Source organism: Schistocerca americana, unplaced genomic scaffold (genome assembly GCF_021461395.2).
Source record: "Schistocerca americana isolate TAMUIC-IGC-003095 unplaced genomic scaffold, iqSchAmer2.1 HiC_scaffold_808, whole genome shotgun sequence".
Lineage (NCBI taxonomy): Eukaryota > Metazoa > Arthropoda > Insecta > Orthoptera > Acrididae > Schistocerca > Schistocerca americana.
The window spans coordinates 22,501-30,000 of NW_025726575.1; the positions used below are offsets into that span (position 1 = coordinate 22,501).

Below are 7,500 nucleotides of genomic sequence, written 5' to 3' on the forward strand. Positions count from 1 at the left end.
GAGGGTCGCGGCGGTGGGCGCAGAAGGGTCTGGGCGTGAGCCTGCCTGGAGCCGCCGTCGGTGCAGATCTTGGTGGTAGTAGCAAATACTCCAGCGAGGCCCTGGAGGGCTGACGCGGAGAAGGGTTTCGTGTGAACAGCCGTTGCACACGAGTCAGTCGATCCTAAGCCCTAGGAGAAATCCGATGTTGATGGGGGCCGTCATAGCATGATGCACTTTGTGCTGGCCCCCGTTGGGCGAAAGGGAATCCGGTTCCTATTCCGGAACCCGGCAGCGGAACCGATACAAGTCGGGCCCCTCTTTTAGAGATGCTCGTCGGGGTAACCCAAAAGGACCCGGAGACGCCGTCGGGAGATCGGGGAAGAGTTTTCTTTTCTGCATGAGCGTTCGAGTTCCCTGGAATCCTCTAGCAGGGAGATAGGGTTTGGAACGCGAAGAGCACCGCAGTTGCGGCGGTGTCCCGATCTTCCCCTCGGACCTTGAAAATCCGGGAGAGGGCCACGTGGAGGTGTCGCGCCGGTTCGTACCCATATCCGCAGCAGGTCTCCAAGGTGAAGAGCCTCTAGTCGATAGAATAATGTAGGTAAGGGAAGTCGGCAAATTGGATCCGTAACTTCGGGATAAGGATTGGCTCTGAGGATCGGGGCGTGTCGGGCTTGGTCGGGAAGTGGGTCAGCGCTAACGTGCCGGGCCTGGGCGAGGTGAGTGCCGTAGGGGTGCCGGTAAGTGCGGGCGTTTAGCGCGGGCGTGGTCTGCTCTCGCCGTTGGTTGGCCTCGTGCTGGCCGGCGGTGCAGGATGCGCGCGCCTGCGCGGCGTTCGCGCCCCGGTGCTTCAACCTGCGTGCAGGATCCGAGCTCGGTCCCGTGCCTTGGCCTCCCACGGATCTTCCTTGCTGCGAGGCCGCGTCCGCCTTAGCGTGCTCCTCCGGGGGCGCGCGGGTGCGCGGATTCTCTTCGGCCGCCATTCAACGATCAACTCAGAACTGGCACGGACTGGGGGAATCCGACTGTCTAATTAAAACAAAGCATTGCGATGGCCCTAGCGGGTGTTGACGCAATGTGATTTCTGCCCAGTGCTCTGAATGTCAACGTGAAGAAATTCAAGCAAGCGCGGGTAAACGGCGGGAGTAACTATGACTCTCTTAATCTAGCCAAATGCCTCGTCATCTAATTAGTGACGCGCATGAATGGATTAACGAGATTCCCGCTGTCCCTATCTACTCGCTGGGAAAGCGGTCTGCGTGGCGTCACCCGGGGGAGGTGTGTTGCCTCCCGACAACTGGGTTAAAACCGCCAGGAGACCCTCTGATTCCCTGAAAATTTGTCTTCAGCAGGGCTCAGAGGAACCTGAGTGGGGCGGGGACCGCAATGTCCTATCCCGTGGCCTTGACGTGGCCCTGGCGCTCAGTACCCCCACAAGATGGGGCGAAGCTAACACGGGAAGGGCCGTCCATGCATGACGTTAAAAGGCTAGCCCTTAACTGGGTGCAACCCACACTGGTCCGCACTGGCCCACCGTGAATTATCAAAAGCGGTGGGTGAGACATGGTCGGTCATGATCCCCCAGTACGTGTGGAGACCCTCCGGGGAACGTAACTCGGGTTTGAGTGCCGCACCGTCTCGTTGATGTAAAACTCCACATATAAGACCCGGACTGACTCCCTTAACACCTTCCGGGCTGCGTCGATAGGTGTGGGTTGTCGTGTGTCAAGGCAGGACGTAAAACTCCCGTCATGGCAGGACGTTAAATGCCCCCAACCCAAGCGAAAGCAAAGGGTGCATGGCGCAGGGGAAGCTGCGTTACGAGAGACATAACAGCTGTCTCTCCTGAGTTGAGCGCGGTGGCGGGGCGGGGGTATGAGGGTAAGTCTCACGACGATCCCGGAACCCTGCGGTCCTGCCACTGCAGTTCCTCACGTCATGGACGACGTTAAAAGTCCCCCAACCCAAAGCGAAAGCAAAGGGTGCATGGCGCAGGGGGAGCTGCGTCAACAAGGACACAACATCTGTCCAGTTCTTCCCACGGCTGTACTCGCTGGGGAGGGATCGTGGCCTGAGCCGGCAAAGGCTCAGCGCCATGTCGGGGATTTCGGCATGCTCCGCCAAACCAGGGCGTGGTAACACGTCCCTGGCTAGGTTAGATGGGGCCAGACCCCCGAAAGTCTGGGGGACCGACCCAGCACCTGAGTAGGGCTGGGTCCAAGGCCTTAGGGTGGAAACTCGGCCTAGTAGGGGGCGAAGGCCGAGAGGTGAATCCGCCTCTCCGGAATGCGCTGGGCGTTTGCCGGGGAGGGACGGGTGAAATCCCCAGTGGCACAGTCGTGGAAGGGGACTAGTGCGCTGGAAACGGCGCGCTAAACCCGGCAGCTCACAAAGCTCTTGGTCCAGGGGCGGGACTGGTGAGCGAGCTGCAATTAGCCTCCCCCCATGCCAGAAGAGCCGGTCCGGGGAAAGAGACGGGCTCTCAACTCTTTGGTCTCTCTCAGAATCATGGCGGAAAATACAGAGAGAGAGACTTCCGAGCGATACGAGGTGAATGATGAAAATGAAATAAAGAGCGCAGCCGAAAGGCTAAAGGAGATAAATGCGCTACTGGTGACAGATAAAGGGAAGATGAGCAATGACAGACTAAATGAAATAAAAGACAAGCTGGCCCTATGGGCAATTGCCCAAAGCCAGCTTGAAGGTAGGATACAAGAGCTGGAACGACAAAATAAACAAATAATAGCCGAAAAAACAAAAACATACGCCACAGTGGTGGCAGGAGGACCACAGAAACAACAAATCAATATGAAAGAAAGTATAGAAAAAGTGACAGCAAAACAAGGAGTGGCATTATTTTTGAAGCCAAAAGAAGGACAGAGCGTAAAAGAGGTGAAGGAAATATTCACAAGAGTAATTAATCCAACCAAAGCAAAAGTCAAAATAAACAAAGTAGTAGTTGCAAAAAATGCAGTCATAGTGGAAACTCCCACCCAACAGGATAGGAACACAATAATGGGGCACAAAGATTTACAGAGATCGGTAATATGTGAGAGGACAAAGAAAAGATGGCCATTAATGACTGTATTTGATGTGTCAAATAGGTTGACACCAGAGGAACTAACGGAGTGTATTTACACTCAGAATTTTGAAGAAAAAATGAGCCCACAAGACTTCAAAAAGGAATTTAGACCAAAATTTAGAATGGGGAGAAAAGACAGAGATACGGGACATCAAGTAGTTGAGGTTTCCCCAACATTGAGAAAAGAACTCATACAAAATGGTAGAGTATATGTGGAGTATAGTTCAGTCGCGGTCAAAGATTATTGCGTGGTACCCAGGTGTCACAGATGTATGGATCTGGGTCACGTACAGAAGTACTGTACCTGGGGTGACCCCACCTGTGGTCACTGTGGAACGGACAACCACAACAAGAAAGAGTGCCCAGAGAAGAACAGACCTGAGACATGTATACCATGCAATAGAAGGGGAAAAAGAAAATGTAGAGCACCAAACTCCAAAGAATGCCCCACGTATCAGCTGTTACTAGGAAGACTTATACAAAGGACAGATTATGGAGATTAACCCCCAAGAGAAAAGAAAGAAGCATAAATCACCAAGCAAGCAACTAAGAGATACGCTAAGGGGCATGAAAATCAGAGAAGCAGTAGGGGCAAGGGAAAAAGATGCAAAAGAAATCACAGATAAACAACCTGAAAATAAGGGAACAACAAAAAACACACGGGATAACAAACGGGATAACAATCAACACAAAACATGTACAGCACAAAACTGTATTGCCAATACTCCCATTGAAAGAACACCAACACAAGGGCGACCTCGGTCGCCCGTTTTTTATGACAAGAAAATGCAGATGGAGAGCGGAGATAGAAAGCAAGAGGTGCCCAAGACACAACGAGAAACACTGATACAAGACAAGAAACAAAATACAACAAGGGATGTACAAGTACAAACAATAAGCATGATAGACGCACAAGTACAAACAATGAACACGCAAGAAGCACAAGTACAAACAGAAGGGCGACCTCGGTCGCCCATTTTTCATGAAAAGAAAATGCCGATGGAGGGCAGAGATGGGCGACCAGAGGCGCCCAGGACACAACACACTACACCAACACAGAGACAAAACAAAGACATAGAAAAGAACAACATAGGAAAGAAATACGGACGACCTCGGTCGTCCGTTTTTAATGAAAAGAAAACGCAGATGAAGGGCGAGGACGGACGACCGAGCTCGCCCAAAAGAGACCACTCAGAACATATAAAAGATAAAAACAATCAGTCAAGCAAGAGTGACACATATAATGCAATGGACCCAAAGAACACTTATAAGATATGCGAAAACGCACTGCAGATGGCAAGACTAGAAGAACCCGGTCTGCTAACCACTGCATTACGCCAACTAGTGAGAGTGGGGCACACAAACGGCTCGAGAATTACTTATCCAGCTTTGGCGGACGTTGACTGCATTCAGCTAGCCGCGGCCGGAATCCCCACGGAACACGAACAATTACAGGAAATAGTAAAGCAAGTATACGAAAGAAGAGGCGTAAAATACAATTTGGAAAATATATATATACAAATGGTAACAACATACGGCCGAATAGGATTTGACCCCAATAAGACATGGCCAGAAGATCATTACCATACATATCATCCGTAATGGATCTTTTAGTTCTCCAAATTAATACAATGAGAAGCGTACAAGTAAACTACGAGTTGCGTAAATTAGCAGAAGAACTTAAAGCTGACATACTATGCTTGCAAGAACCGTACTCCCGGGAGGGTAAAATCCCAGGAATGACAGCCACGGCTCAAATAATCATGAAGGGAGAAAGACCAATGTCTGCAATAGTAATTTTAAATAGTAATATAAGAACAATAGTATTAAATCAATTTACAAATGAACATGTTGTAACAATCGAAGTACACGCCAAAAACACTAAGTGGTATTTAGTATCAATATATTGTCAGTATAGAGAGCCAATAACTATGTACCTAGAACAACTAAAGGAAATATGTAGAACTCTACAGGGCCATCAAGTAATCATAGCAATGGATGCAAACGCAAAGTCATTCCTGTGGCACAGCGGAGAACAAGACGAAAAAGGTCAGGAATTAGAAGATGCAATAAGTGAATTAAATCTAGATATAATAAACGCACCTAGCGAGATACCAACATATTCAAATAGAGCAGGGGCAAAAACAAATATAGATGTAACACTGGCAAATAACAGGGCTACCAATAAAATAGATAAATGGGAGGTATTGGAGAATGCAACGACCAGTGATCATAATGTAATAAAGTATATACTAAAATCAGAACAGAATGTGGCGCCACAGGAATGGCTTTCAGAATATGACTATAAAAAGGTAGACTGGGAAAGACTCTCCCGGGAGTACAGCCCGCCAGAGCTGGATGAGGATCTCGAGGTTGATGAAACAGCGGAGCAGATAGTTCAAAGTATAAAGGAAGTAATAGAAGCAGTCGTACCAAAGAGAAGCAGAGTCCAAAGCGTGCACCCGGCACCATGGACTCCAGAACTAAGTGACCTACGTCAGGCTACGCGCAGGGCAAGACGCAGGTATCAGCGCACATTTAACCCACAAGACAGGGAGCATAGACTGCGTATATACAGACAACTAAGGGAGAGATATAAAAGAGAAATTATAGAAGTTAGAAAAAGAAGCTGGGAAAATTTCGTAAGAAATAACCTGGCAATGGATCCCTGGGGAAAGCCATACAAGTTAGCTAGGGAAAAAATAAGAGCTCCAACAGTCTTATCATCTATAAGAATACCAGGCGAAAATAGAATGACCACAACCAGACAAGAAACAATAACGGTGCTCCTCCAAGCCCTGCTACCGGATGATGATCCCTCTGAGGACACACCGGAGCAGGCGGCTATAAGAGAGAGAGCACAAGAAGAATACAACAACAATACAATGGTCTACCCCTTCTCACCGCAGGAGGTGGTAGACGTAATATCAAACCTAAAAAGAGGAAAATCTCCCGGACCCGACAGGGTCACGGTTGAGGTACTTCAAGCAATAAAAGGAAAAATAGCCCCGATACTGGCAAACCTATATAATAAATGTCTGGAAAGAGGTACTTTTCCAAGGAGATGGAAAAGAGCAGAAATAATAATACTAAAGAAGCCAGACAAGGACCCAACAGAACACAAAGCATACAGGCCAATATGTCTGCTAGATACCTTGGGCAAAGCCCTTGAGAAATTGCTCTGTGCGAGATTGACTGGTCACCGGGAAATGGCAGGAATGCACGAATGGCAATTCGGTTTCCGCCGTGGAAAATCGACGGAAGACGCCATCAACACGGCGGCCGAACTTGTCAGCTCGTCGAACTGCACATATGTTCTAGGAGTGATGGTGGACATCTCAGGGGCGTTTGATAATCTGTGGTGGCCGGCGCTGTTTACCTGCTTGCAGGATATGCAGTGTCCGGCGGCACTATACAGATGTTTCAAGAGCTACTGTAGAGACCGGGTGGTACAGATGACGTCCCCGAATGCGGTTGTGACCAAGAACATCACTAAAGGATGTCCACAGGGATCAGTTTGCGGCCCCGTATTTTGGGATATAAATATGGAGCCGTTGCTGCATTCCCTGCAGCAGGAAGCATCAGTATTGGGAGCCGTTGCATACGCGGACGACCTGCTAATCTTAACACATGGTAATAGCCGACTACAACTAGAAGGGCGAAGTAGAAACATAATGGATATCCTGAGTGCCTGGTGTAGGAATTCTAAAATGGCAATTGCGCCTCAAAAATCGAACTATATGCTCCTGAAAGGGAAAATGGCAAGAGATCCGTCAATCAGGATCGACAACGCAATTGTAGTAAGAAAAAATGTAAGTAAATATCTGGGTGTCTACCTGGATCAAGGATGGAATTTTAGGACCCATATTGAACAAACAGGAGGAAAGACACTAGCGATAATGCATAAACTAATAAGGATCGGGCAGCAAAGATTTCACTTACCGCCAAATGTCATCAAACTATACCACGGCAGCCTGCTAGTGTCAATAATGGGATATGGATCAAGTTTGTGGGCCCACAGGTTGCGCCTTCTGAAGCCTTCCATGGCTGTGAGGAGAATTCAAAGAAACATACTACTAAGATCAATAGGGGCATTTGGCACAACACCAACAGATGGATTACTAGTTATAATGGGCCTCTGCCCATTAGACCTATTAATAAGACAAAAAGCAGCCAACTATTGGTTAAAAAGGGGAAATTTTGACAAAATCAGGGAAATCATGGGGAAACACCTGGGAAGTAAAAAGGAAATAAAAGAAGAAATAACAAATATATGGCAACAACAATGGGAAAATTCTCAAACAGCAAGAAGGGTTTACAGAATATTTCCAAATATAAAAGAAAGACTAAAGTACAAAAATTTCCAGCCTAGTAAAGGTCTTATACATTTCCTCACAGGACATGGACCCTACCCTGTGTATTTACACAGGATAGGG

The 7,500-nt window shown here is 48.2% G+C and overlaps 1 pseudogene; it reads left to right on the plus strand.

Moving 5' to 3' along the window:
- LOC124591138 overlaps positions 1-1,243 on the plus strand; it is a 2,980-nt pseudogene extending 1,737 nt beyond the window's left edge.
- Positions 1,244-7,500: the final 6,257 nt, after the last annotated feature.